General features: G+C 39.7%; 1 long non-coding RNA gene across 1 annotated transcript; it reads left to right on the top strand.

The window, feature by feature from the left end:
• The first annotated feature begins 433 nt into the window (after nucleotides 1-433).
• Nucleotides 434-1,265, top strand: LOC143114485 (uncharacterized). Its single transcript, XR_012984928.1, has 2 exons — nucleotides 434-797; nucleotides 893-1,265. It is a non-coding gene; the product is annotated as an uncharacterized LOC143114485 (long non-coding RNA).
• The last annotated feature ends 8,042 nt before the right edge of the window (nucleotides 1,266-9,307 follow it).

The following is a 9,307-nucleotide window of genomic DNA, read 5'->3' as shown; positions in this document are numbered from 1 at the left end:
GCAATACAGTCTGTTGTGAAATATCCCTGACAGCACAGTGACCCAATCTAGACTACGAGTTCACAATTTTTTCTATTCTAACCATTTTCTCATTATGCACAATAGCCTAGGATAATTCTGAGTCTTTTAAATGAATTATTATAACTGCTTCAAAAAAGGCATGTGGAACGAATTATATATATATATATATATATATATATATATATATATATATATATATATATATATATATATATATTATAGTATTGCCAACTTTGTTTATTAGTTTAAACGCGTAGTCTACAATGTACAGAAATAACATATTTCTTGTTATTTTTCTCCAAGTGAAAGGCCTATTTGGTACATTTGGGATAGGATCCATTGCATCGATTCTTCGCAAGGGGGCACAACCATCTTTTCTGTCCGTTTGGTTTTGAGCTGTCTGTGTCTGACGTATGCGGATGCGGATATGTTTTTGTTCGGTTCTTTCAGAGAATGTCTAATAAATGTTCTTTCCTTTCCACGTACTGTTTCCATGGATGAAGAGTAAAAGAAAGGTCCTTGGTGTTTCATGCATAGTAGGCTTTTCAAACCTTAAGTTGTTTTTGCTTTGGAATATTCAACCTAGGTGTTGTAGGCCTAGGCTACGCGTTCAATCATCTCGGCAGCAAAAACTCAAATTAAATGGAGTCTGTCTACCACCGATTCAATTCTTATGACTTCGAGAGCAATACCAATTTTCAGGAAGGTTTAAGAAGTATCCAAGAGAACAAGGGAGCAGAAAATATATTGAAGCTGAAATTGTTCTATTATAATAGGTTTGTAAAGTCCTCAGATTGCAGAACAGTCTCTTACAGTGTGTGTACAGTGTGCTGGCTGAAATGTCTATTTTCCTTTTTTTTTTTTAATACAGATTCGTCGAGCCTGTTGATTTGGAGGGTTACAGACAATGGAGTCGCTGTCATAAATCGCAACCCGTCACCGCAGCTTGCTTTGAATCCCGTAATTTGGAGGGCATTAATCAGGTTACTAAACCCATGGGGCAGTCCGACCACGAACAAGCGCTTCTCGGTTCCCGTCAAAGCGAGGGAAATGACAGTCTGTCATTTGCAGACGTTCTCCGCCTGATTCAAGCCGGTGAAGAAGTCCCAGGGATTGAGAATCTGGATATTAGGCCGTGCCAACAAACACCAACAGTCTCACAATTGTCACGAAGGTTAAAACCATGGGAAAGGGATAATTCAGGCATTTCTATGTCGCTAAATGAATAAAAACAAACAAATAGCTATGCTGACTCACACTTCTGTCTTAAACCCAGTGTTGTGCATTTGTTGAATAACTGTCAACAGTCTTTTAGATGGCATGTAGTGGGGGGCCTTAAGCACATTTTCGCGCAAATTCCTCTAAAAGCGCCAAATTTGGTACTAGTAGCTTAGGTCATACTGAAATGATTTAGCTAGGGCGCCGGAGTCAGCGACCCTTGGGGCCAAGATGGCGGCCAAATCCAATATGGCCGCTGCGCGAAAAGGGTTCCGGCTATAACTTTTGAACTACATGAGTTACAAATACAAACTTGATATCTTTTTCAGCTTAATTGATCATGGGGAATACATAGGAATGTTAATATTTATGACCCGGTGCATCTGGACCCCTTATTCCTCCAATTCTAATATGGCCGCTGTCCAAAAAAGCAGTTTTGGCTGTAGTATGGGGCCTTACACCCCATTGTTTGTGCAAATTAATCTACAAGCACCAAATTTGGCACGGATGCAGCTGAGGGAATAATGAAATGATTTAGCCAGGCCGCCCAAGCCAGTGGTCCATGAGACCAACATGGCAGCCAAATCCAAAATAGTTGTCGCCTGAAAGGGATTCGGCTATAGCTTTGGAGCCAGATGAGATACAAATACAAACTTGATGTCTATTTTACCTTTTTTGATGATGGGAAACCCATAGGAATACTTACATTTATGATTGGGTATATCAGGACCCGCCAAATTCCCTAAATTCAATATGGCTGTCCGAAAAAGGGTTTTGGCTTCAAATTTTGAACCAAATGCGTTACAAATGAGGATGTTGTGTTTATTTTTAGTTTATTGACCACAGGAAGGCCATTGGCATATTTATATGTATGCTTGTGTCAGTCTGGAACCTGTATTCTTTTCAAGACTTTGGTTGAAAATCTTTTTTTACCACAGCTTTGAAGGTTATTCTCAATGTGGATTCATTTCCTTATAAAAGTGAAATGCTTTCAGTGTACCACAGGTGAATACATTTCGAAATGTAATCATATAAGAAAGAATAAGACACAATTATTATTGCAAGGCATGTAGTATGTCAAATTGTTAAAAGAATAAGAAAATAGAATAGACTATCTAAGAGAATAATAGATAGTCAATTTGTCCAAAACTCTTCAAAGGTTTGCTTAGCATATAAAAAAAACCCAGCAATAACATAAAAACAACAACAGAATTCTCATGGTCTCTCTCATGAATTTTTGCCTGAAGAAGACCCAGCAGGGTCGAATCGTTGCCTGTTGTGCATTAAATATATGGGAGTCAAAAGCAGTGTTGCGGACATTATATTTTTTCAATTGAGTAAGTTTTAATTTGTCCTGCACCTGCCAGAAGGTGGGATGTGCATACAATAACTGTTTGCTCTCTCATGAATTCTCATTCTTATGATCTCTCTCACAATTGTAGTCATAAGAACAAAACACTTATGGAAAAAAGTACACCTGGTTAGGAAGGAAGTTGGTAGGAAAGGAAGTAGTTGGCTAAACACTGTTGTTGGTCATCTTCTGAGACCACAGGTGACTACTACAGTACATGGACCCATTACAATTTGCATACCGTCCAGAGGTGGGTGTGGAGAATGCCTTAATCTACCTGCTTCATAGAACACACTCTCACCTGGACAGGGACTGGCAGTATTGTGAGGATCATGTTCTTTGATTTCTCAAGTGCTTTTAACACCATACAGACTATGCTGCTACGTGACAAGCTTTGAAGGATGCAAGTCGACACCTCCACAACTTCATGGATTACTTATTACCTGACTGACAGACCACAGGTTGTGAGAATGAAAGGGTGTGTGTCTGAACAGGTAGTCAGTCACATAGGAGCACCAAAAGGGACTGTGTTGTCTCCTTTTCTTTTCACACTGTACACCTCAGACTTCCAGTACAACTCTGAGTCATGTCACCTGCGGAAGTTCTCAGACAGTTCACAGACTGCAGTTGTGGGGTGTGTCAGTGATGGTAAGGAGACGGAGTACAGGCAACTGGTGGACCACTTTGTGACATAGTGCAGAAACAACCACCTTGTCTTGAATGTGGCTAATACAAGGGAAATGGTGGTGGACTTTCGTAGGGCCAGGCCTGAGCTAAATACCATTTCATTACTGGGTGAGGAAGTTGTTGAGAACTACAAATATGTGCGGGTTCTTATAGACAATAAACTGGATTGGAGGTACAACACTGAGGCTGTATACATAAGTATATATACTCTTTTTGATCCCGTGAGGGAAATTTGACTGCATTTAACCCAATCCGTGAATTAGTGAAACACACTCAGCACAAAGTGAACACACAATGAGGTGAAGCACATACTAATCCCGACGCAGTGAGCTGCCTGCTACAGCGGCGCTCGAGGAGCAGTGAGGGGTTAGGTGCCTTGCTCAAGGGCACTTCAGTTGTTCCTACTGGTCGGTGTTCGTACCGGCAACCCTCCGGTTACAAGTCCGAAACGCTAACCAGTAGGCCACGGCTGCTCCAAAGAAGGGTCAGAGCAGACTCTATTTTTTGAGAAAGCTTAGGTAATTTAATGTGTGGTCATGGTAAAAAAAAATAGTTTTCATCTGTAGCTTATTCGGTTCAAAAGTTGTAGTCAAAACCCTTTTTCGGACAGTCACCAGATTGCATTTGGCGACTTTGAGGGTCCACATATACCCAATCATAAATATTTTGTGTTTCCCATAGCCAGAAAAGGTGAAATATTTTCTAATTTTACATTTGTATCTCATCTGGTTCAAAATATGCAGCCTACAGTAATCCCTTTTCAGGTGGCGGCCATATTAGATATGGCAGCCATCTTGGTCCCAGGGGCCACTGGCTCCGGCATCCTCACTAAATCATTTCAGTATGCCCTCAGCTGCATCCATGCCAAATTTTGTGCTTGTAGATAAATTGGCGAAAACAATGGGGTGTAAGGCCATATTGGAATTGGAGGATTAAGGGGTCCAGATATACTGGGTCATAAAGATGAACATTTATATGTGTTTCCCATGATCAATTAAGCTGAAAAAGACATCAAGTTTGTATTTGCAGCTCATGTGGTTCAAAAGTTATAGTCGGAACACTTTTCGGGCAGCGGCCATATTGGATTTGGCTGCCATCTTGGCCCCAAGGGTCGCTGGCTGTGGCGCACTAGCTAAATCATTTCAGTATGACCTGAGCTACATCTGTGCCAAATTTGGTGCTTGTAGATAAATTGGTGCAAACAATGGGGTATAACTACAGTCAAAACTGATTTTTTGGACAGGGGCCATATTGGAATTGGAGGATTAAGCTGTCCAGATATACTGGGTCATAAATATAAACATTCCTATGTGTTTCCCATGATCAATTAAGTTGAAAAAGACATCAAGTTTGTTTTTGTAGCTCATGTGGTTAAAAATCTAGTTGGAACCCTTTTCGGGCAGCGGCCATATTGGATTGGCTGCCATCTTGGCCCCGAGGGTCTCTGGCTCCGGCGCCCTAGCTAAATCATTTCAGTATAACTTGACCTACATCTGTGCCAAATTTGGCGCTTTTAGAAGAAATTGCGCGAAACAACCTATTTATGTGCTTAAGGCCCCCCACTAATGGGCGTGATGCTGCTTTTGACATACAAAAAAAAAGTTAGATTAGGCCTAGGCCTACACTGGTGTGCACAGTTAGGCTACATGAGAAAACATATTTCAATGCTCTCTAGAGTGGCACTTCAAACAATAAGCTTGAAGAACATGTCATAATGAGTGCCCTTAGTGTTGTAGGCTAAACGTAATGCAACACCCTAAGATGCTCCTTAAATGGTCTATAGGCCTAATTGCTAGCAGGCGCGTAGCAAGCGTGGGGGATGTGGGTGTTATAACGTACACACTTTTCCTGGAACACGATTCTATCCCCCACACTTTTTGTCAGATTAAAACGAAAGTAAAATATGGAAATAAACGCTCACGTAAAGAGTTGGAACCGTATGTCTAATAAGGGTGGGCTCTGATAACGCACACACAGAGAGACACAAATAAGTCTGTTGATTTGATTGAACGGTCATCCAGCCAATCACATCAAGTTAGCGTCAGTGAATAACCCGAGCCGCTCTGATCAAATTCAAAGTGTGCGTCTTTCAGGGCTGCTTGAGTCTGCATTATAAAGTCTGCAGTGATCAGATATGAGGTAGAATTGAAATGATAATTGTTACCACATTATTAGTAAACCAAAATTCACTGTCTCTCTGACAGTTTTTGTCACAATGTAGAAATGCACGAGTCAAAGTGAAAGCGGGGGTGCGCGCACCAAGGGCCTTGGCTACTGTTCTCATTATTCTCTGTCTATGATCTGCAGCTTTTCTCAAACTATGGGCCTCCTCAACAATTAGCTTACTGGTCCACGTAGCCGCGAAATTAAGTTATGCCTGGTGCTTCACGTCTGATAATTTGCAGGAAGATTGGCTAAAAGTTTCCCAAATCAGAAATAGCCTTCTTATTAATTTGGTGTCATCAACTATATAGACATCCAGGCCAGCACATATACGTCTCCAAGACGCTTGGAAAAGATCTGAACAGCTTACATCGCGTTCCATTTAGAACATCTTATTTGATCTTATTGATCTTACAAACGTCGGCGGCATTTCACTGTCAATGTGTGTCGTTCTACATGTACTACAGATATCAATGTCTTAAATACGATCGCATTCCATTTAGAACATCTTATTTTGATTTTACAAACAGCGGCGTCAAGACACATTTGAGTTCTACATCTGAGAACTAGGATTTCCAGCATGTAGAACTCAAAGAACGCGTATGAGCGCTCATGCAAAGTGTGCGTCCCTGCAGCAAGTGAAAGGTAACGGGCTACAACACTCGTTTAATCAACAACGTGGCTTCCTGTAACTATTATTGAAAACAGCATAGAAACTGCTAATCATAATCTTTAAACTGACATTAATTAAGCTGGCTATATGCAACACAATTTATTTATATTCCCTTTGCATATGTTTGGGTAGACTTAAAACGTTTTTGAATTTGAGCTTACAGTTCTGTCATTATTTTGTGTCCTTTACATTTATACATAGGTATTATATTAATAGTCCAGTGATACCTCGAAATTAGGCTGTTGTCTGTTAGGCAATTTATTGTAGCCTGCTAACCATATGCACAAAACATAATTTCTGAAATGATTTCTTCATTTATAACATGAGATATGTCTCCATGTAGGGTAGTGTCAAATAGTGAAGTGATAGCAGGTAGATCATGTAGGCCTACATGTCACATGAGCCACACATATGAGGGGCGCTGCTTGTTCTGTCCCTGCCAAACTGCATTAAAATGGTGTATTTATTTAGCAATCAGAATTTCAAAAAAGTTTCGGGGGAGAAACTCCCGGATACATGCCAATATAGTCCGCACCCCTCTCAGAAAATACTTACAACGTCCCTGTAGGGAGTTATTTATAATTTGGCCGGATTGTTTCACTTCCCTATCCCACAACCCCCACACTTTTAAAAAGCTTGATACGCCTCTGATTGCTAGCCTAGAAATCTAGCTACCTAATTGCCGTTTCCTAGTGCCCTTCCATTGGAAGAGGGTGCTATTATGGAGTGTGGTGCCCTCTATGCTGCCCCTACATGACTGTGTTCCAAAGGGTGTAATTTCCAGTACAGAATGCAATGGAATGCAGCCCTATACATCGTACTACATGTGAAAGAAGTGCCAACGCAGGTGCTCTTTTAGTGAATATAATGTGATGCAGTGATGCGGTGTCCCCAATTTAGGGAATTTTCCGGATGCCCCTGCAGTGGAAAATGTAGTAGATGCCCTTAAAATGGAATATACTTGAAGTTCCCTACAGGTGCCTTTCTGAAAAAACATGAAAAAAGTACCCTCTTAGGTAGCATTGCAGCACTATGAAGTGCCCTTGCAATGGAAAGGAAAGCAAATCCTAGTCAAATAAGATGTAGTGCCCTACAGTCTTCCTTACCATGTGCCCTCTAGGGAAGGTTTTCCCAAAGATCTGAAATAATAAAGATGTTACAATACAGAAATGTAGCTTTCCCAAGCCTTTAATCTTAGTCTGGTTCAGTAAAAGACTTCTGACTTGACAGTTAACTCTGCATTTGAGATCTCTGTATCAAGCTACAATTACTTCCACATATGTAGTGTGGCCCTGTTTCAATAACGAAGAATAGAGGAAATTGAAGGACACAATGAAAGGTCATGGATGTGTGTTCATAATTTATGCAACATATGGCTCTGTTCCAGATGTTTTTTGAGTTTGTTTACAGTATATTTAAGAACAATGTATCCAAGTGCAAACATATCTGACGATTTCTACTATTCATGCCTCAAGAACAATCTAGGAAAATTCCGGGTTTAGCACTTTAAGGCCCTTTTCTGGTTTGTTTTGGATGAACTAGAGTGGTGGACACCGAAATTTTGACGATTGGTCCTGTCTCGACTTTTCTGACTCGTTTTGAATCGCCTTTGACTTCTCAGGGTGGCTGGCAATGGGCATACTGTAGGCTACTCAAACATGTCCTAAAACAACCATTAACGTTCGTTTTCAAAACTGTGCAACTCACCGAGTGGTTAGTGAAGTTAGTTAAGAAGCATGTTATTTTTTGACAAGCAACACATTACAAGTAGGATGTTTGTGCAGAGTGTATGCATCTGTAGGCCTTCATTCATTTGAACAAAATTCTACCAGTACATTGTACAGTACATGCACCTTATATATCTTTCAAGAGTGATGCATTAACCTGAAAATTTTGATAAAACTTTATATTGTAAGCAAGGCTACTAGTTTCATCACCTGGATTAGTCTGAAATGACGGCATTTAACAAAGAAAAAGTAATACTGTGTCATATAGTGAGAATACCATATATGATTAATAGACAAGACAACATTCACAGTGCAGGATATTTATTCAACATCTTGCAAACACAAGGCAATGGCAAACACAGCCATGTGTTCTAACATTCTATTGCAAATAATTAAACACAGACAAACCAAATGTAAATAACTAAAAACAGTAGAAAATATCCGAGTAGCACCAAGACATTCAAGTTAATTTAAAACGGTAGAAACTATGGAAATAGCACCAAGTCATTCAAGATAGTTACAATCATACACAATACCCATTAACTGCTGGTGCTTCAGGGCCAGAGCCCTGTACACAGAACATGATTAAATCATGTGGCACAAATCACTTATTTATAACTACTGAGATAGTGCTTGATTTTCTTTCTGATTACACACTACTTTGACTCACACTCTCTTTTTGAAATAGTACTTTCCCTTGAATATTCTCACTAAAGATCACTGACACAATCCTTTCAGGCACTTGTTCAAGGAGATATTAACATTGTTGATGCAGTCAGCACCAGTTGTATGTAGTAATTCTCTTTTTTTTTCCAAAACCACAATTGATTAGGGAACATGCATTATTTATAATGTAATTTGCAACAAGTATGAGTACTACGATTAAATTAGGCCTACAATGTGTCAATGTGTCGAAGTTTGAATGATTTGCAGTGGCTTGGAGGGCAACCTGATTTTTCAAAGCCCCTGTGAGCAAAGAAAGCTGGAGGATGGTCCCGGTCAAGATTAATACAATTATTCAATTTTAAAATGACTATTTTTTAAAAATCGTAACACTATAGACATTTCAATAATTAAAATCAATCATAAATAATAGCTAAATATTTTTCACCAAAATCAAGTCAAATAAAACAAAAATACTGAGGTAGTGGATGAGATTTTCACCTGGGGCCGTATTCACAAAGAATTTTAAGGCTAAAAGTAGCTCCTAAGTGGCGATTTTAGGAGCAACCCCTAAAAATAATGGGCGTGTCACTCCTAACTTTAGGACTCCTAATTTTTTTCACTAAAAGTAATTTACGAAGCATTTTAGACCTAAAAGTAGCACCTAAGTCTGGGACAGCTTAAAAGAAGTCGATAGGACTCCTAACTCACTAAGACCTATTCACAAATGGCTTTTTGTGGCATTTAACGTTGCAATGTTTTGAAATGCGTATGCGGCTACAGGAGCTTCCAATCATGAGGGAA

This window comes from Alosa pseudoharengus, unplaced genomic scaffold (assembly GCF_046254945.1).
Source record: "Alosa pseudoharengus isolate Yale_2024_CS ecotype anadromous, Long Island Sound unplaced genomic scaffold, YU_APseudo_1.1 YU_APseudo_1.1_scf_9, whole genome shotgun sequence".
Taxonomy (NCBI): Eukaryota; Metazoa; Chordata; class Actinopteri; order Clupeiformes; family Clupeidae; genus Alosa; species Alosa pseudoharengus.
The sequence above is the reverse complement of the archived record's forward strand: the minus strand, read 5'-3'. Positions and strand labels throughout refer to the sequence as shown.